This window comes from Pectinophora gossypiella, unplaced genomic scaffold, assembly GCF_024362695.1.
Source record: "Pectinophora gossypiella unplaced genomic scaffold, ilPecGoss1.1 Pgos_34, whole genome shotgun sequence".
Taxonomy (NCBI): Eukaryota; Metazoa; Arthropoda; class Insecta; order Lepidoptera; family Gelechiidae; genus Pectinophora; species Pectinophora gossypiella.
The window spans coordinates 1,043,437-1,066,398 of NW_026063244.1; positions in this window are offsets into that span (position 1 = coordinate 1,043,437).

The window sequence follows — 22,962 nt, forward strand, 5'->3', positions numbered from 1 at the left end:
TAGTCAGGGAACGGAAATTGCTATCAATTGCGGTTTCGTGGTTGACTTGATTTAACAATACTTATTGATTATTTTATATTGTTAAGTTTTTATCATTTTGGTGTCATTTTCCGTGAGAAAATAGATATCTGAATTAATGCACACATTCTGAAACAATATATAAAGGGAGGTAACAAAATATGTTTCCATTACAATTTCAGTGGTATTTTCGTATAGTACGGCTATTTTACTCTTCAAAATGTCTACTTTTAACTGTAGTAAACGTGAATTAATAGAATCTTATATAGAAGGCGGTAAAACGACTGCGGCACTTTCGACATATTTGGAGGAAAAACAAGTATCAGAAGACAATATATGTTTTATAATTGGTAAAATTCAACAGACTATCATCCCTGCGTTTAATAGACGCTGGAAAGAAGCAACACGCAATAATAATATATTTTTAAAAAATAACACAAATTGGCTGGATTCTGAAAAGCTTTTCGTTTTGAATCACTTTGATAACGCAAAAATAATCAAAATGCTTACAGATGAAGAAGCAATGAACCTAACAAGAAACCCTATTACATAGCTAGTTAAATTAATAATATTAAGAAAATTTTGATTCATTCCTATGTTTAGCATAATGTATAGCTATAGGTACTGTACCATTTTTTATTTTATTTTATCATTAATATGATAAGTTATGTTAATTGAGTAATTAGTGTTAAGAAATACAGGTAAGATAATATAACTAAAAATATAAATTTCAATAAATATATAGCATTTTAAACGATTGTGAGTTTTCTTTATTTAATAAAAAAAATTACGCGTAATTTCAATTCACCAAACGTTACTTATATGAATTTTTATATATTCCTTTATATTAGTGCAAAATTACATCGCTCTATCTTTAAAATTGACGGAGCTACAGATTTTTGATCCGAAACATACCCAAATATTCCACAGTGCGCCGGCGTCGTGGAGCCTGTGGATCACTCCGACTGGGCCACTCCTCTGGTGATAGCAAGTAAAGCGGATGGCGGTATACGTATATGTGCGGATTACAAGGTGACCCTTAATCGCGTTTTATTAGTCGATAGGTACCCGGTCCCCAAAATGGAGGATTTATTCAGTAATCTGAGTGGAAATAGATATTTTACGAAATTAGATCTATCGCAAGCGTATAACCAGTTGGTACCTGATGAGTCCTCTAGGGCTTATACTGTGATTAACACGCATCGAGGTTTATTTAAATATAACCGTCTTGTCTACGGGCTGGCCTCCAGCCCAGGTATCTTCCGAAAGTTTATGGAAACCCTGTTGAAGGAAATACCTGATGTAGTCATTTTTTTTGATAATATTTTGATTAAAAGTAAAGATATTCAAAGTCATTTGAAGACTGTGGAACGAGTTTTAAACATATTAGAAAGTAACGGTATGAAGATTAAAAAGAATAAATGTGAGTTTTTATCGGAACAAGTACAGTACTTAGGTTTTATTGTAGATAGGAATGGCGTACGGGTTAACCCGGATAAAGTTAAACCTATTGTCGAAATGTCTCCACCACGCAGTGCGTCCGAATTAAAATCATTTCTAGGTATGGTAAACTTTTACGGGAAATTTGTAAGAAACTTATCGTCCTATCTAGGGCCACTTTATAACTTGCTTAAAAAGGGCATGCAGTATACTTGGGAGAAAGTTCATAATGATTGCTTTATACGGGTGAAAGATGTATTATGTAGTGCGAACGTGTTGGTCCACTATGACGGGTCGCGACCGGTGATAGTGACATGCGACGCGAGCGCACGCGGGCTGGGCGCGGTGCTGGCGCAGCCCGGCGCGGACGCTGCCGGTGGCGAGAAAGTGGTGGCATATGCCTCGCGAGCGTTGACTACGGCCGAAAAGAATTACAGTCAAATTCACAAAGAAGCATTAGTGATTATATTTGCAGTTGATAAGTTTCACCAGTACTTGTATGGTAGACAATTTATACTCCGCACTGATCATAAACCCTTAGTGACTATTTTCGGACCTAATACGGGAATTCCATCCACGGCCGCGAGTCGTCTTCAGAGATGGGCCATTAAACTTTCAGCATATGATTTCAAAATCGAATACGTGTGCACTGACAAAAATACAGCGGACGCCCTGTCGCATATGATTAGAACCCACAAGGAGGAGGCTATCGCCGCCGAGGAGGCATTGCCTGAACAAACATACTTACATTTTGCGACTGAAGCTCTCTTATTAGATTCTAAAATATTAAAAAAATAAACAGCTTCTGATCCGATATTGAGTAGGGTAACAAGTTATATAATGGATGGTTGGCCTACGGATGTAGACATTAGGGAATTAAAACCTTACTTCAATAGGAAGGAAGAATTATATTGCGAGTTAGGTTGTATCTTATGGGGGCACCGAGTCGTCGTTCCGCCGTCTTGTAGGGCTAAAGTAATCGGGGAGTTACATGAGTCCCATATGGGGATCGTGAAAACAAAGGCGTTGGCCAGGAGCTACGTGTGGTGGCCGGGAGTGGACGAGGCGCTGGAGGCGGCGTGCCGCGCGTGTGCCGTGTGCGCCAGCGTGGCCACCGCGCCGCCTGCGCATGCGCCCTGTCCGTGGCCCTGGCCTGACCGCCCTTGGTCAAGGTTACATGTTGACTTCTTAGGTCCAATCTCAGGCATGACATATTTAATCGTGGTGGACGCTTGTTCAAAATGGATTGAGGCCATTCAAATGAAAGGTACTACAGCGGGGGCGGTGACAGCGGAGCTGCGGAAGATGTGGGCTAGGTTCGGATTGCCTAAACAAATTGTTAGTGATAACGGACCACCCTTTGCAAGTACTGAATTTGAAACTTTCTTAAAAAAAAATGGCGTAGATCATATTTTCTCCGCGCCTTACCACCCAGCGTCAAATGGTGCGGCGGAAAACGCAGTCAAAATTTGTAAACGCACAATTAAAAAAGCTCTTAAACAAAAACTTTATGTTGAAACGGCTTTAAGTAGGTTTTTGATAGCATATAGGAATACTGAACATTACACAACGGGGGACAGCCCGGCTAGAATATTACTAGGAAGAAGTCTTAGAATGCGTTTAGATAAATTGAAGCCTGATAGATCCAGTCGGGCGAGGGAAATTCAGCGGCGGAGTTTTTTTTTTTTTTTTTTTTTTTTTTTTTTTTTTTTTTTTTTTGACGTGACTTATTGTAGATTTGCCGCAGATGGCATTAACTACTTGGCCGGACAAATGGGGAGCGCTGAAGGCTCTCACCCGGTACAACGTTTAAGACAACAGGCCTGAGGGTGCCCAGTTGGGCGCGAACCTCGGCTCAGGGCGTCGTCTGAGAGGAAAAATATTTGAAAGAATTAATCGACCCTAGTGGGTCGATAGCGATAAGCGCTGAATGAGGGAAATCGTCGACCACGCCGGCGGGGTCGGTATCGGGGACCTGAAGTGTTTGGTGTCGCGAGCTGATTGGCTGCCTCTATGGCTAGAGTAATCGGGTCGTCGGGATCGTATATTACGTCCTTCGGACGCCGATACTTTTCAGTACCGTCCCTAAGCGGAATGTACTCGGAAGCCGCAACTACCAGGGGATTTGGGTGGTGCGGAGCAGAATCGAAAAAACGTTTGGAAGCTAATTTGAGCCATTGGGCAATGGTTGGCAGACCTAGGTCAATGTGCAGATTTTCATTGCGAAGGAACCACGGAGCTCCCGTGGCTTTCCGCATGAAACGATTTTGTATTACTTGTAGACGGTGAATTTGAGAGGGGCTCGCGTGAGCGAAAACTACCCCTGCATAGGTCATGATCGGACGGATGCAAGTCGTGTAGATTTTCACCTTATTCCTAAGGGACAATTTACTTCGCTTGTTAAGGAGACAATGAAGACGGCCCATTACAAACGCGGCGCGATCGCGCACTCGTTTGATATGGGCCTTGAAAGTAAGACGTCTATCTAAGACTACGCCGAGATATTTGACTTGCTCCTCCCAAGGGATCGGCTTGCCAAACATCGTGATGACTTTAAGTTGACGGCGTGACCGTGGCGTGTTATAATAGCCCTTTGAAAAGTACACCGCTGCACTTTTCACCGGGTTTACCTCGATTCTCCATTTGCGAAACCACTTGCCCAAGGCATTGGCCGCGCGTTGGAGGATTCCGGTCATCATAACTCGACCACGGCACGAAGAATAGATGGCTGTATCATCCGCAAATAAAGCTAATTCGGTATTAGGGGATTTGGGAATGTCACTAGTATATAATGAAAATAGTAAAGGGGAGAGGACGGAGCCTTGTGGGACTCCGGCATGTATCGGGTGCGGTGACGAGAGCGTCCCCTCCACGCGGTAGCGAAAGGTTCGATTTGAGAGGAAGTCTCGTATGATGTGCACGAGACGGTCTGGCACTCCCAGTGAATAAAGCTTGTAGATCAAGCCGTTGTGCCAGACTTTGTCGAACGCTTTCGCCACATCGAAGAAGAGCGCTCCCGTTGCGACAGGTTTTTTTAAGTTTAATCTACTAGAGATATGTTCAACAATACGGTGCACTTGTTGAACGCAGGAGTGTTTGGTTCTAAAACCAAACTGCTCTGGTGGAATAAGACTATTGGATTCGGCGTAAGCGGAGGAGTGAGGCAGACGCGGGGGACGACAGTCGCAGGCACCGCCAGCTCGCGGCGGGCGAGAGTGTGTGGTGCCGCGACTACCGCTCCGCGGACAAGTGGCTCTCGGGTAAGGTCATAGACAAATTAGGGAATACTGATTACTCCGTCAAATGCGATAATGGACTCGAGGTACATAGGCATATCGACCAATTAAGGCGTAGGGTGTCTGATGTAACCTTAGATATACGTACACCGCAAATACCTACCGTTCGACGATCTAGTTCGTTGATAATACCCGTTGAGGAAAAAGACGAACCGGAGGAGGGCCTGGAGGAGCTTGCAGAATTGACGACACCGGTGTCACCGGCCGCCACGCAGGCGGCATCGGCTACGACATTAAGCTCTCAAACACCACCCAGTGTGTCGGAGAACAGGACTTGTGTAAGCCGACCACGAAGAGTGGTTAGGCCTCCTGTTAGATATGGTTTTGATGATTATGCTTAAGTTACCTTCAATTGTCTGGGGTAGTTAATTGTAATTATACCTAAGTGGCATTTCATAGTTAGTCACATAATTGTTATAATTGTCATTACAAGCATAAAATTATATGTACACAATAAAAAAAACAGTTGTGATTGTATACCCAGCTTGGTCTGATTAATGTAATGTAGTTTTAAGGGTGGAGGTGTTGGTATATATTTAAGAAAGCAGGTAGATGTATTTCTTTACACTTTTGTAATTAATGTCGGTACTCCAGTCTTGCAATACACATTGAGTGGTGACTACGTCTTTTATTTATCGTTTTTTTTTTTTTTTCTTTTTTTTTTGTAACTATTGTTGATTGATCCACAGTCCACTGAAGTGCCTACGATGAAGGGAACAACATGGACAGTTCTACTCAGAATTACTCCAACCCATGCGATGTTCATCCACGCGACAACCCACCTGATCTGAGTGGAACTTAACTGAAGCAAGAGAGTGATGCCTAATTCCATCTGCCAACTAGCACCACTTCTCTCCCGTGCACCAGTCGCACCCACACCGACGTGTTCATCTTGCCAGTTTTCCTCACACCCGTCCACTTGTCTCTTGAAGATTGGCGTCCACAACACCAACGGTTGGTTAGGTCATGCAAGCATTGTTACAATTGATAAAAACACATATTTTCATTTAGTGAATGTGATAACCTGTACTAATAATTTGGTCAAATTAGCGATGATAACTCAATGTAAGTATTAACAAACTCAGTACATGTTTGTTATTGTCAATAATATCTTTAAATTATACAACTCGCTTATGTTTGACAATTACTTGCTTTGCGTGTGCGTCAAGCTAGCGGCCTCAAAAAAAAAATGGGCACGAAAAAATAATTTGACCATACCAAAAAATAGTACTCTTATTGAAAAAAATAGTACCTGTTGTAAAAAAATTAGTACCATCACGGTTCTGGATTTATAGCCATGTTTTATTGCACTTGCTAGCTTGACGGTGAGCGAAATTTGGCGAGAGTTAACGACAAGGTCTTTCGCTTTGATTTAAACGCCAAAAAATAGTATCGAAATAGTACTCACCCCCTGCAAAATACCGAAAGTAGTACTTCAACGGTTCCAAAGTTATAAAGGTAGTTCTTTGATCCCGCTAGCTTGACGTTTTGAAAATACCTATTATCTGGGGAATGCTTGCATACTTCAGTTTGTAACTAATGTCAATAAACTCGTATGAAATAGTACTCCCTACCATCATAATTTGGACCTGATTCTCTTTGTAGAAATATGTCAAAAAGTCATTATAACCTATGTCATACATTTATCAAGACAAGTACAGTCGCGAACAAAATTATTACACATGGTCAAGAATGTTGTCAGATTTCAGTATTTTTCCCCATTTTTGGGTAAAAATTGGTGAAGTGCCAGGGTTGTTAGATGAAAGTAATATCATTGTTGAAACTCTTTGAGTTATTCTACAAATACTGCAAATTGTTTATTAACAAACACTTCGATCCGTAACAAATTCAACATGAAGGTATAAATTATAAAATAAAACAGCAGATTAAAAATGTATTATGATGTATTAAAATCACAGATTGTTTTCGATAAGAACTAGACCCATGCAGCCATTTTCTATTAAAATTAGTGCATATGGGTGTATGCAATAGGATTTTTTTGTAATAGCAGCACTGAAGTGCAAAGAAATGGTAGGGTAGACCTCCAAAATGGCAATACTTACGAATAAATTGTGAGGTTATGTAATTGTCTACGTGACTGTATCAACAACAAATGTATGGCATAGGTTATGATGTTTTTTTAACATTTCTACAAAGAGAATCGGATCAAAATTATGATGGTAGGGAGTACTATTTCATACGAGTTTATTGACATTAGTTACATACTGAAGTATGCAAGCGTTCCCCAGATAATAGGTATTTTCAAAACGTCAAGCTAGCGGGATCAAAGAACTGCCTTTATAACTTTGGAACCGTTGAAGTACTACTTTCGGTATTTTGCAGGGGGTGAGTACTATTTCGGTACTATTTTTTGGCGTTTAAATCAAAGCGAAAGACCTTGTCGTTAACTCTCGCCAAATTTCGCTCACCGTCAAGCTAGCAAGTGCAATAAAACATGGCTATAAATCCAGAACCGTGATGGTACTAATTTTTTTACAACAGGTACTATTTTTTTCAATAAGAGTACTATTTTTTGGTATGGTCAAATTATTTTTTCGTGCCCATTTTTTTTTTGAGGCCGCTAGCTTGACGCACACTGCTTTGCTTATTGCATGCTAATTGCTGAAAATTGCTTAGTTAAAAATTGCTTTTTCTTTCACATTTCTCTGCTTATTGAATGACTATTGCTAACTCATTAGATAGAACCTACTTCTCATATAAGTAGGTGGATGCGGCCTCGATTAGCGGGGGAACCACGTGAAAAAAAGCGAGCTACTGGGTGTACCTCCTGGGTAGTTTGGAAATCACCTAATATATACATCGTGGCCATATCATAGAATTGATCATTTCATGAAATGATCGACCATTTCATGAAATGGTCGTATTTCATGAAATAGAACAACATTCGTTGGCCACATCATGATGTGGTTTAGCCAGATCAATGAACACAAAACGTTTAACGATATGACCAACTAAATGCATGACTACTTCATGATATGGCCAAACGTTAGCGATCATATCGTAAAATAGTAACATTATCCACCGGTAGCGGCGCTGGTGTCGCTTTGTTTTTGTTTTGCATAATGGCGGCGGACAATAATTATTCTTGTGTGAACGCGAATAATACGAATAATAATGAGCAAATACAAGATAAAAGTGCAGTGAAGCAATGTTTTGACATTAAGGTTGTCATGATTTTAAACAAATCAAACATATTTTGTAACACTTGTCCAGTTATTAGTTATTAATCTATGCTCTAACAATGGTATTTAGTTATTATTCTGCGGTATTTAGTCTATGATTAACAGTGGCGCCATCTGTAGGGATATTAACTGTGGAGGTAGCACCTGATTGGTGAGTTACATTCCCGCGCAAATATAAAACGTAAAATGTGACGGAGGCGGGAAGAAAATACTCCCTCCAGGGTTTGGGAAATTGGTACATCCATTCTGATGGTAGACACGAGCAGAGCAATACATCAGTAAGAAATCGTAATAATTCAGAAGTGCGCCTTGACCACCCACTCAGCCGCTCGTTATTAAGGATTAAGGCTCGTTATTAATTGAAGATTTGTTGTTCTATTTTATTAAGTAATAATTTATATTTTATTATTACATACATACATAAACTCACGCCCGTAATCCCAAATGGGGTGGGCAGAGCCACAAGTAATCAAAGACAACTTGCAGCCACTGTTGATACGAAGTCCTAAGATGGATATGATGAACCTTATGGTGATAAGGGATCAGCCTATCGCCCATAACATTAGTCCATCATGTTAGAGGACGCAATCCCTCTGTCGGTTATATTTTATTATTATTATTATTATATTTGTTTATGTACACTAGCAGCTCAGAGCTGATGCGTGTACTTCACTGCACTTGTTTTTAAGATTGTTATTTTCTATTGTAAATGTCTAGTCTGTGTTTAAAGGAGTTCACTAATGGTGCACTAACTATTGATTCTGGGAGCTTATTCCAAGAGTCCACAACGCGATTTGGCAGGAAATTATGTTTTGGGTTACCAGCACACAAAGGCTTGTACAGCTTTAATGAATGTCCTCTCAGATTCACATTTTTGCTGAGTTTAAAGATATCCTTTAATTGTTCCACATCGTAATGGTCATGTAATATTTTATATGTCTCTATAAGATCGCCTCGCTTTCTGCGTTGCTCAAGTGTAGTAAGGTTTAGAAGTGAGAGTCTTTCTTCGTAAGTTTTGTCACGCAGTGAACTGACCATCTTAGTTGCTCGTCTCTGAACCTTTTCGAGTGTAATTATGTCCTTTTTAAAGTACGGACACCATATTTGAAATGCGTATTCCAATAGTGGACGAATATAGGTTTTGTACAGTTTTATAAACAGTTCCTTATCTATAACATAGAATGCCTTTCTGATGATATATAGTAAGGAGTTAGCTTTCTTAGTTATATTCAGTATGTGTTCATCCCATTTCAGATTATGTGTAATAGTCACGCCAAGATCTCTTTGCGATTCCACTGGCTGAATATTCGTAGAGTCAATAGTATAACTAAGTTTAGGATTATTACTGCCTATGTGCAAGACAGTGCACTTCGTAGCATTAAGTGTTATAAGCCAATCCTTAGTCCATTGGGAGATACGATCCAGGTCCCTCTGAATGACGTTGTGACTTACAAGAGGATTTGCAATAAGTTTAGTGTCGTCAGCAAATACCGATAAGTTCGAATTTATAGCACTCTTCAGGTCAGTAACAAAGATACCAAATAAAATTGGCCCGAGCACAGATCCCTGCGGCACCCCGCTATAAACATTATGGGCATCAGACAGCGCTTCTCCTACTCTTACTTTGAATATCCGGTTGGTCAGAAAGTCAGTAATCCATTGTAAAAGTTTGCCCCTGATTCCAAAGTGATCAAGTTTACTTATAAGCCTTTTTATAGGTACTCGATCAAACGCTTTCTCATAATCCAGATAGATGATATCCGTAGGTTGCCGCATGTCCCAGTGTTGTGTCCATTTGTCCATGCACAGTAGTAGGTTGGAAATATGTGAGGAGGGAACGGGGAGACAAGTAAACGACTCGAGTAATGACGAAAGAATGCGCATTTATATTAGTAAATTAACATATTAGATTATAGTAGCTTAGTAAGAATAATAAGTACCTATATAGAGAATATAGTCTTTAGACCTTACACCTCCTTTCACAAAAAGAAAAAAATAAAATAGTAAATCATTACATTTTTTTTTCAATGTTAGCCTTGAACCATTACAAGATAATTAAGAAACATAGTAGAACTTAAATAATACATCTTAATCAGTAAAATAAAACTTGGTTCTATTCTTATGAACTAACATTTTCTTACCATTGACGTCAATTTCTACGTTAGAAGAAAGGTCTTGTAATACCTTATATGGACCTAAGTAAATATTATCTAGCTTATTTCCTACTTCATTTTTTACTAGAATTAAGTCATTTGTTTTATAAACTATTGGGTTACATGTTTCATCATACTTTTTCTTTCTATCTATCTTACTCTTTAACAAATTATTCCTTGCGTTCTTTTGAGAAGACTGAATGCGATATTTTAATTCACAACCATAATTTTCATGATTATACAATGGCTCTACAGCATGTCCTGTCAAATTACTAGGCAAACAGCATTTTCTACCATATACGAGTTCAAAAGGTGTGTACTGTGTCTCGGTATGTACTGTGGTATTAAAAGAAAAACTCCAAAATGGTAACCACGTGCTCCACGTACCTGGATGGTTGTCCGTTTGTATACGTAAGAAAGCTGCCAGATGTTTGTGGGTGTTCTCCAGCGCTCCTATGCTTTGGTGGTGATAAGCTGTGGAGTTTAGTTGTTCAATATTTAAGAGTTTACATACCTCTTTAAATGTCGTTGATAGGAACTCCGTGCCTCGATCTGTAGCAATTCAATTCAATTCAATTCATTTATTTGCAAATAACCAATCATATACATCGGATGCAAATTAATATAAGTTAATTAAGGTAACAATAGGTACATTATTCAATTATTTAGTTCACAATACATTTACAGGACAATAAATACAAACATAAGAGACACACACACACACATAATAATTACTCTTAAATTAACAATAATTACTATGACAATTATAGAGTAAGACACGCACATATAGTTAACCAACATAGCAAAAATTACAATAATATATCATAGGAATAAATAAATAAATAAATAATAAAACATGTATTGCATAAAAAAAAACGAAATTATTATTTGCCATTAACCCAGCTAAAGTTTTTCTAGTGACGTGAATACAATTATTGAAGAATTGTAGATGTTTAACGACGACATAAAATACACTTATGAGTATGATTAAATTTTTGTTGAAATTTCATATAGAAAAGGCAGCCCCCGACGGATATTCCTCGGTTATGTATTATGGTAAAATTATTATCGCTACATTTAAGTATATTTTCGAGAAACAGACACGTTAGGAAAAAACTGTAAACATCCATATTCATTGTTTAGGTACTTAAGTATATCTATTACCGATGTCTCGAGATATCAACTCTTTTTAGAAAGTATTTTTAAGTCTAATATAATATTTCGTTACATAATAATTGGGTTAAGTCGGGGGTTTTGAGTTATTTTATTCTTTTTCGATGAGATTTTTACCGTCGTGGGTTTTTTCAAAATTTTTAATTTTGCTTAATTTTATTTCAGACTTTTTAGAGAGCATATACGAATCATAATCTATATAATGTGTAGGTAAGATCTCGCAAAACAATAAGTGTGATTCATCCTACCACATAATATTAAGTCCCTTATTATATATTATACAGTTGCTTTCTGTTTAAAGTTACCTCTATAACACTCATCTGAGAACATGCAACAATCACCCACGAACTCATTCCTGAAATCCGCATTGAAATCAGACAATACGTTTTAATTTTAATAATATTGCAATATAAACGTTTCACACTAATATAGCAGCGCCTCCTAGTGAGTTAATATCATAAGACTTATCTTAGACCATGCACCATTCAACTACGAACCCATTGCTGAAAACCGCATTGAAATCGGACAATTCGTTTTAATATTATTGCAATACTATTTTTCACTAATATTGTAGCACCCTCTAGTGAGTTAAAGACGTAATTTTTATTATTTGGGAACATGCAATAAGCTATTACGTACACATTGCCGAAAACAGAATTGTAATCGGACATTTCGTTTTGATTATATTGCAACATTGTTTTGCACTAATATTGTGGCGCCCCTAGTGAGTTACAGCCATGACACCTGTCTAAGAACATGAATTCATCAAACACAAACCCGCTATTGAAAACCGCCTCAAAATCGGATCATTAGTTTAAAAGATAGGTGGTAACATTACTTTGCACAAACGCACACACAAACATCTCTCACCCTAAACGCATATACCTGCTCCGTTCCGTCGTGGGTAATAAATGTAATTAAAATTATACTAACCGTAATTAACAACACTTTGCTTTACTTAATACATAACATACATAAACTGCCTATATACGTCCCACTGCTGGGCACAGGCCTCCCCTCAATCAACCGGAGGGGGTATGGAGCATACTCCATCACGCTGCTCCACTGCGGGTTGGTGGAGGTGTTTTTACGGCTAATAGCCGGGACCAACGGCTTAACGTACCCTCCGAAGCACAGAATCATCTTACTTTTTCGGACAATCAGGTGATTCAAGCCTGAAAAGTCCTTACCAAACAAAGAGGACAGTCTCACAAAGTGATTTCGACAATGTCCCCATCGGGAATCGAACCCGGAACACCAGATCGTGAGCCTAACGCTCTAACCACTAGACCACGGAGGCTGTTTACTTAATACTACCTGATTATTGAGTGATGGGTTCAACTTTATGAATTAAATGAGGATTAATTGGATGAATTTGATTCACTTGACCACACAATCCACGTGCCACTTATAGTCGATCTTGATTTTTCTTTAATCTTCTCTTTAATCTTCGCCAATCACTTCGTATTAATTTATCTACAATTTATTGATTGTGATCTGGGATCTTCTCTGAAATCTGGCTCGAAGGACCATGAATATGCCATCAGGCAAAAAGGCATATCAATGCCTTTTTACTGATTTTTAAGGGATTTAGGTAGCAATGAAACAGCACCGTGTTCGACGTAATTACGTGTAATCAATGGAACCGAAAAAAAAAACGCCTGTCAAAAACAATTAACTAATAAAAACTATTGCAAATAAATTGCTATTATAAATTGAAGAGGCGTTTCGGATAATATTTATTCTAAACACTAATATTGTGGCGCCCCCTAGTGAGTTACAGACATGACACTTGTCTAATAACATGAACTCATCAAACACAAACCCGTTATTGAAAACCGCATCAAAATCGGATTATTAGTTTAGAAGATAATTAATAACATTTCTTTGCACAAACGCACACACAAACATCTCTCACCCTAAACGCATATACCTGCTCCGTTCCGTCGTGGGTAATTATACAGTTGCTTTCTGTTTAAAGTTACCTCTATAACACTCATCTGAGAACATGCACCAATCACCCACGAACTCATTCCTGAAATCCGCATTGAAATCAGACAATACGTTTTAATTTTAATAATATTGCAATATAAACGTTTCACACTAATATAGCAGCGCCTCCTAGTGAGGCCATTTTGATTTTTTATCACCCACGATAGAATTTGACCAAGATTTAAATAGGTTTTGCGAAAAAAAACTTGATCCAGGTATAATAGTTACGCCAGACTGTAGGGTGTCTCCCTGATGCGGAGCAGTTTTCCAAGATCTGGAAGTTTTCCCATACTCACCGGAAGATTTGGATCACATCCCCCATACATCATTTTCACCCCCCGAGGCTCCTTCTGGGAGAACAACCCTGTCAGTGAGTCAGTCAATAGGTACATGGGTTTGTAGCTATATATAGTATAACTAGATGTCGCGTGGTTCGCTCGCAGCAAGCTGCTCGCGTGTCTTGTTTTCCCGCCATTTTTTTACCGCGATAGAATTTGACCAAGACTTGAATAGGTCTCGTGAAATCAAAAAAGTTCTAGAAGCTATAGTTTTGCCAGGCCGTTTTTTTTTTTTTTTTTTTTTTTAACCGGCAATAAATTTGACCAAGATTTAAATAGTTTTTGTAAAAACAAAAAAGGTCCAGATGCGATAGTTTCGCCAGGCCGTAGGGTGCCGCCCTGATGCGGAGCAGCTTTTAAAGATCGAGAAGTATTTCCATACTCCACAAGACGTTCCGATTACAACCCTATACACAGTTATTTTCCCCGAGACATTTTCTAGAAAAACATTTTTTTGTATGGCGGCCATCTTGTTTTTCCGCCATTTTGATATTTTTTCACCGGTGATGGAATTTGACCAAGATTTAAATAGATATTGTGAAAGAAAAATTGGTTTAGGTACGATAGCTATGCCACGCCATAGGGTGCCGCCCTGATGCGGAGCAGCTTTCCAAGATCGAGAAGTATATCCATACTCAACAAGACGTTCCGATTACATCCCCATACATAATTTTTACCACCGAGACATTTTATGAAAAAACAAAATTTTGTATGGCGGCCATCTTGTTTTTCGGCCATTTTGTTTTTTTTTCACCGGGGATAAAATTTGACCACGAATTTTATAGGTTTGGTGAAAAAAGAATCGTTCCAGGAGCGATAGTTTTCCCAGGCCGTAGGGTGCCGCCCTGATGCGGAGCAGTTTTTGAAGGTCGGGAAGTATTTCCATACTCAATATGACATTTTGATCTCATCCCTCTTACATCATATTCACCCCGAGGCATTTTCGAGAAAAACTAAAATTTTGTATGGCGGCCATCTTGTTTTTCCGCCATTTTGTTTCACCGGCGATAAAATTTGACCAGGATTTAAATAGGTATCGTGAAAATAAAAAAGTCCTAGGTGCGATAGTTTCGCCAGGCCGTAGGGTGTCTCCCTGATGCGGAGCAGTTTTTCAAGATCAAGCAGTATTAAAATACTCAACATGAAGATCCGATCACATCCCTCTACATCATTTTTACCCCCGAGGCATTTTCTGGAAAAACGAAAATTTTGTATGGCGGCCATCTTGTTTTTCCGCCATTTTGGTTTTTTTTCAGCGGGGATTGAATTTGACCAAAAATTAAGTAGGTTTGGTGGAAAAAAAAATGTTCTATGTTTGATAGTTTAGCCAGGCCATAGGGTGTCTCCCTGATGCTGAGCAGTTTTTCAAGATCAAGCAGTATTTCTATACTCAACTTGACGTTTTGATCACATCTCCCATACATCATTTTTACCTCCGAGACATTTTCTGGGAAAACAAATTTTTGTATGGCGGCCATCTTGTTTTTCCGCCATTTTGATTTTTTTTCACCGGCGATAAGATTTGACCAAGATTTAAATAGGTAAAGTGGAAAAAAAAATGTTCCAGGTGCGATAGTTTCGCTAGTCCGTAGGGTGTCTCCCTGATGCGGAGCAGATTTCAAAGATCTAGAAATATTTCTATATTTAAGTTGACGTTCCGATTACACCCCCATACACTGTTTTTACCCCGGAGACATTTTCTGGAAAAACGAAATTTTGTATGGCGGCCATCTTGTTTTTCCGCCATTTTGATTTTTTTTCACTCACGATAGAATTTGACCAAGATTTAAATAGGTTTTGTGAAAAAAGTATTGTTCTAGGTGCGATAGTTTTGCCAGCCGTAGGGTGTCTCCCTGATGCGGAGCAGTTATCGAAAACCAAGAAGTATTTTCAAACTCAACATGACGTTCCGATCACATTCCTATACATCATTTTTACCCCCGAGGCATTTTCGGGAAAAACGAAAATTTTGTATGGCGGCCATCTTGATTTTCCGCCATTTTGTTTTTTTTTCACCGGTGATTAAATTTGACCAAGATTTAAATATATTACCCGAAAAAAAAATTGATCCAGATGTGATAGTTTTGCCAGGCCGTAGGGCGACTCCCTGATGCGGAGCAGATTTGAAGAAAGAGAAGTATCTCCACACTCAGTAAGACATTTCAATTACACCCCTATACACAGTTTTTACCCCCGAGACATTTTCTGGAAAAACTAAATTTTGTATGGCGGCCATCTTGTTTTTCGGCCATTTTGTTTTTTTTTCACCATCGATTGGATTTGACCAAGATTTAAATAGGTTTTGCGAAAAAAAAATTGATCCAGGTATAATAGTTGCGCCAGGACGTAGGGTGTCTCTCTGATGCGAAGCAGTTTTCCAAGATTGAGAACATTTTCCGTACTCGACAAGACATTCCGATCACATTCCCATACACAGTTTTTACCCCCGTGACATTTTCTGGGAAAACCAAATTTTGTATGGCGGCCATCTTGTTTTTCCGCCATTTTGATTTTTTTTTCACCGGTGATTGAATTTGACCAAGACTTAAATAGGTTTCGTGAAATCAAAAAAGTTCTAGGTGCTATAGTTTTGCCAGGCCGTAGGGTGTCTCCCTGATGCGGAGCAGTTTTTCAAGATCGAGCAGTATCGAAATACTCAACATGACGATGCGATCACATCCTTATACATATTTTTTACCTGCGAGGCATTTTCGGGAAAAACTAAAATTTTGTATGGCGGCCATCTTGTTTTTCCGCCATTTTGATTTTTTTTCGCCGGCGATTGGATTTGACCAAGATTTAAATAGGGTTCGTGAAAAAAATATTGCTCTAAGTTTTATAGTTTTAACAGGCCGTAGGGTGTCTCCCTGATGCGGAGCAGTTTTCGAAAATCGAGAAGTACTTCCATACTGAACATGACATTCCGATTACAACTCCATACACAGTTTTTACCAACGAGAAATTTTCTGGAAAAACAAAATTTTGTATGGCGGCCATCTTGTTTTTCGGCCATTTTGATTTTTTTTCACCGGCGATAAAATTTGACCAAGACTAAAATAGATCTCGTGAAATCAAAAAAGTTCTAGGTGCTATAGTTTTGCGTGGCCGTAGGGTGACCCCTGATGCGGAGCAGTTTTCCAAGATGACGTTCCGATCACACCCCAATACATCATTTTTACCTCTGAGACATTTTCTGGAAAAACAAAAAATTGTATGGCGGCCATCTTGCTTTTCGGCCATTTTGTTTTTTTTTCACTGGCGATAAAATTTGACCAAGACTTTAATAGGCTTCGTGAAAACAAAAAAGTTCCAGGTGCGATAGTTTCGCCAGGCCGTAGGGTGTCTCCCTGATGCGGAGCAGTTTTCGAAGATCGAGCAGTATTTTCATACTCGACATGACGTTCCGATCACACGTGCTATACATCATTTTTACCCCCGAGGCATTTTCTGGAAAAACGAAAATTTTGTATGGCGGCCATCTTGTTTTTCCGCCATTTTGATTTTTTTGCAACGGCGATAAAATTTGACCAAGATTAAAATACATTGTGCGAAAAAAAAATTGATCCAGATGTGATAGTTTTGCCAGGCCGTAGGGTGCCGCCCTGATGCGGAGCAGTTTTTGAAGGTCGGGAAGTATACCCGTACTCTACATGACGTTCCGATCACATCCCTATACATAATTTTTACCTTCGAGGCATTTTCGGGAAAAACGAAAATTTTGTATGGCGGCCATCTTGTTTTTCCGCCATTTTGGTTTTTTTTCACCAGGGATTGGATTTGACCAAGATTTAAATATGTTTCGCGAAAGAAAAATTGCTCTAGGTTTTATAGTTTTGCCAGGCCGTAGAGTGTCTCCCTGATGCGGAGCAGTTTTCAAAGATCGAGAAGTATTTCCATTTTCAACAAGACGTTCCGATTACAACCCCATACACAGTTTTTACCCCCGAAGCATTTTTTGAAAAAATAACATTTTGTATGGCGGCCATCTTTTTTTTCCGCCATTTTGATTTTTTTTCAACGGTGATTGAATTTGACCAAGAATTAAATAGGTTTCGTGAAAAAAGAATCGTTCCAGGTGCAATAGTTTCGCCAGACTGTAGGGTGTCTCCCTGATGCGGAGCAGTTTTCCAAGATCTGGAAGTTTTCCCATACTCACCGGGCGGTCCTGATCACACCCCCCATACATCATTTTTACCCCCCGACGCTCCTTCTGGGAGAACAACCCTGTCAGTGAGTCAGTGAGTCAGTGAGTCAGTCAGTCAGTACATGGGTTTGTAGCTTTATATAATATAATAACTAGATAACTAGATGTCGCGTGGTTCGCTCGCAGCAAGCTGTTCGCGTGTCTTGTTTTCCCGCCATTTTTTTACCGCGATAGAATTTGACCAAGACTTGAATAGGTCCCGTGAAATCAAAAAAGTTCTAGGTGCTATAGTTTTGCCAGGCCGTAGGGTGACCCCTGATGCGGAGCAGTTTTCCAAGATGACGTTCCGATCACACCCCAATACATCATTTTTACCTCTGAGACATTTTCTGGAAAAACAAAAATTTGTATGGCGGCCATCTTGTTTTTCGGCCATTTTGGTTTTTTTTTTCACTGGCGATAAAATTTGACCAAGACTTTAATAGGCTTCGTGAAAACAAAAAAGTTCCAGGTGCGATAGTTTTGCCAGGCCGTAGGGTGTCTCCCTGATGCGGAGCAGTTTTTGAAGGTCGGGAAGTATTTCCATACTCAACATGACATTTTGATCATATCCCTTTTACATCATATTCACCCCCGAGGCATTTTCGAGAAAAACGAAAATTTTGTATGGCGGCCATCTTGATTTTCCGCCATTTTGATTTTTTTTCAACGGTGATAAAATTTGACCAAGGTTTAAATACGTTGTGCGAAAAAAGAATTGTTCCAGGTGCGATAGTTTCGCCACGCCGTAGGGTGTCTCCCTGATGCTGAGCAGTTTTCCAAGATCTGGAAGTTTTCTCATACTCAACAATACGTTCCGATTACAACCCCATACACAATTTTTACCCCCGAGGCATTTTCAGGAAAAACAAAAATTTTGTATGGCGGCCATCTTGTTTTTCCGCCATTTTGATTTTTTTTCACCGGCGACTGATTTTGACCAAGATTTAAATAGGTTATGTGGAAAAAAAAAGTTCCGAGAGCGATAGTTTTGCCAGGCCGTAGGGTGTCTCCCTGATGCGGAGCAGTTTTTCAAGATCGAGAAGTACTTCCATACTCAACATGACATTTCTATTACATCCCAATACATTGTTTTTGCCTCCGAGACATTTTCTGGAAAAACAAAAATTTGTATGGCGGCCATCTTGTTTTTCCGCCATTTTGATTTTTTATCACCCACGATAGAATTTGACCAAGATTTAAATAGGTTTTGCGAAAAAAAAAAATATCCAGGTATAATAGTTTCGCCAGGCCGTAGGGTGTCTCCCTGATGCGGAGCAGTTTTCCATGATCTGGAAGTTTTTCCATACTCACCGGGAGATCGAAATAACACCCCCCATACATCATTTTCACCCCCCGAGGCTCCTTCTAGGAGAACAACCCTGTCAGTCAGTCAGTCAGTCAGTCAGTCAGTCAGTGGGTTTGTTATACGATATTATGTTTTTTGAGGAACCGTGTCATGCAAAACAGTGTTCTATTGAAAAGTATTGTAAGAAGAAATGCAAAGAACACAATTTAGCGTGACATAGTTCTAACCAGATCCACTGGAAAATATAAAACCATGTAAAACTCTAAGTTTTAGTTTAGCTCATACACGATATTAAGTTTTTTGAGGAACCGTCTCATGCGAAACAGTGTTCTATTGGAAAGAATAGTAAAAAGAAATACAAAAAACACCATTTAGCATGACATGGCTCTAACCAGATCCACTGGAAAACATAAAACCATATAAAACCTAAGTTTTAGTTTAGCTCATACACGATATTATGTTTTTTGAGGAACCGTGTCATGCGAAACTGTGTTCTATTGAAAAGAATTGCAAGAAGAAATACAGAAAACACCATTTAGCATAACATGGCTCTAACCAGATCCACTGGAAAACATAAAACCATATAAAACCTAAGTTTTAGTTTAGCTCATACACGATATTATGTTTTTTGAGGAACCGTGTCATGCGAAACAAAGTTCTATTGAAAAGTATTGTAAGAAGAAATGCAAAGAACACAATTTAGCGTCACATAGCTCTAACCAGATCCACTGGAAAACATAAAACCATGTAAAACCCTAAGTTTTAGTTTAGCTCATACATGATATTAAGTTTTTAGGAACCGTCTCATGCGAAACAGTGTTCTATTGGAAAGAATAGTAAAAAGAAATACAAAAAACACCATTTAGCGTGACATAGCTCTAACCAGATCCACTGGAAAACATAAAACCATGTAAAACCCATCAATTTTTGTTTAGCTCATACACAATAATTATGTTTTTTGAGGAACCGTCTCATGCGAAACAGTGTTCTATTGAGAAGTATTGTAAGAAGAAATGCAAACAACACTATTTAGCATGACATAGCTCTAACCAGATCCACTGGAAAACATAAAACCATATAAAACCTAAGTTTTAGTTTAGCTCATACACGGTATTATGTTTTTTGAGGAACCGTCTCTTGCGAAACAGTGTTCTATTGAAAAGTATTGTAAGAAGAAATGCAAAGAACACAATTTAGCGTCACATAGCTCTAACCAGATCCACTGGAAAACATAAAACCATGTAAAACCCTAAGTTTTAGTTTAGCTGATACACGATATTATGTTTTTTGAGGAACCGTCTCATGCGAAACAGTGTTCTATTGGAAAGAATAGTAAAAAAAAATACAAAAAACACCATTTAGCGTGACATAGCTCTAACCAGATCCACTGGAAAACATAAAACCATATAAAACCTAAGTTTTAGTTTAGCTCATACACGATATTATGTTTTTTGAGGAACCGTCTCATGCGAAACAGTGTTCTATTGGAAAGAATAGTAAAAAGAAATACAAAAAACACCATTTAGCGTGACATAGCTCTAACCAGATCCACTGGAAAACATAAAACCATGTAAAACCCTAAAATTTTGTTTAGCTCATACACAATATTATGTTTTTTGAGGAACCGTCTCATGCGAAACAGTGTTCTATTGGAAAGAATAGTAAAAAGAAATACAGAAAACACCATTTAGCGTGACATGGCTCTAACCAGATCCACTGGAAAACATAAAACCATGTAAAACCCTAAATTTTTGTTTAGCTCATACACGATATTATGTTTTTTGAGGAACCGTCTCATGCGAAACAGTGTTCTATTGGAAAGAATAGTAAAAAGAAATACAAAAAACACCATTTAGCGTGACATAGCTCTAACCAGATCCACTGGAAAACATTAAACCATGTAAAACCCTTAAGTTTTAGTTTAGCTCACACACGATATTATGTTTTTTGAGGAACCGTCTCATGCGAAACAGTGTTATATTGAAAAGTATTTTAAGAAGAAATGCAAAGAACACAATTTAGCGTGACATGGCTCTAACCAGATCCACTGGAAAACATAAACCCATATAAAACCTAAGTTTTAGTTTAGCTCATACACGATATTATGTTTTTTGAGGAACCGTCTCATGCGAAACAGTGTTCCATTGAAAAGTATTGTAAGAAGAAATGCAAAGAATACTATTTAGCGTGACATAGCTCTAACCAGATCCACTGGAAAACATAAAACCATGTAATCCCTAAGTTTTTATTCTGCACTTACTATGTATATTATTATTATTATCATTGTATATTCATGGTAAGTTGGATTTACTGTAGGTGTATGCAAATTAATAACAAGCATAGTTGTTTGTTATTTGCGTCATTATAAGTAAATAAATAACGAATGTAGACTTAAAAAATAAAACGTAGGTAGTATGTTGGTTATGACTGTACACATATGAATTAAACTATAAGCAGTTACTTTCATTTCTAATATCATTTGGTATATTTGGTAACATTTAAAACTAAACAATTTTACCAGAATATATAAAATATGACTCGCTTTCTATTTTTTTAACTAAAGGTGTTTTCTTTTACCTTTCAATTTTTATGATTTTTTTTTTGTTTTAGCCATATTTTATTTGAAAATTTGAATATCAAAGTTTCACGTTGTTAGGTAGTGCTTTCTTCTCCAATTATTGTTTTTCCAAGTAGTAGGTATTTTCTAGCAATTTCACTTTATTTAGCCTGTATACATGTATTAATTACTTTATTTATGTATGTTTTTGTATCGATGAGTGATCATTCTTCTGTCAATACTGGTGAGACCCGCTTGTGGGAGGCCAGAAATTAACATGATCAAATTTGTTTTTGAATTTGCTTAGAATGGTATAGAACATTCATTGTTGATTATAGGCTTAATTATTTTTACATACACCATTAAAGGTAAAGCATGGTCGTACTTAATATCCTCCTGCGGCTTAGATTTTCAAACACAATAGCGAAACAATGGGATTTGGTTGAAGGACTTTTTTCATGTTTAGCCCATCTGACAGTCGTCATATTTACCCACGTTTATGAATGAAATTGTTCGTCACTGCCAGATACAGGTAATTATTGACCTATTTTATTCCAGAACACAATAAATAATGTTCTAAATAACACTTTTCGTTTATATATTTGTAGCCACAAATCTGTGCAATTGATGATGCGTCTTTGCTGACACAATGACGATGACGATTCATACACCATTGAATGCTAATGTATAATATTATACTGTACTGATTTGACGTACCATAACACATATTCTTTATTCTGTCCGTTCCATTACATGACACGCGAGATGTACTATGTAGCGTTTATGTGTACTCATTAATCGATTTCCAGCTTGGCATTTGTTTAAGTTTTTGAATCTTTCTTCGAGCAGACATTTGTAGAACCTAATGTTATTTCTTAAAGTTTCCTTGATAATGAGTAAACAGGCATCTGGATAGTTTTCTTTCTTCCTTATATTTATTATTTTAAGGCGTATATTTTTTTTTTGTTTGTTTACTTAATTCTAACTTAAGTTACTAATATACGCTAGTATAAAATATTCTTTAGTACAATTTTAATGTAAATTATAATTTTTTACTCATCAATATAATATGCAAATGTTAAATACATTAAAATGTATATACTACACAAATTTAATCGGTTATAAAAACTTATTTTTCATTGTACATTTATTTTCCTGAATTAATACATGAAAATATCAAAATGCGTTTGTGTTATTAAATAGCTACTCCAACTTACCATGAATTTCGTATTTTTTTTTTATTATTTTAGTAAATATATTTTGTTTACTGCTTAGTGAATGATAAAAAAATAGGTGACTA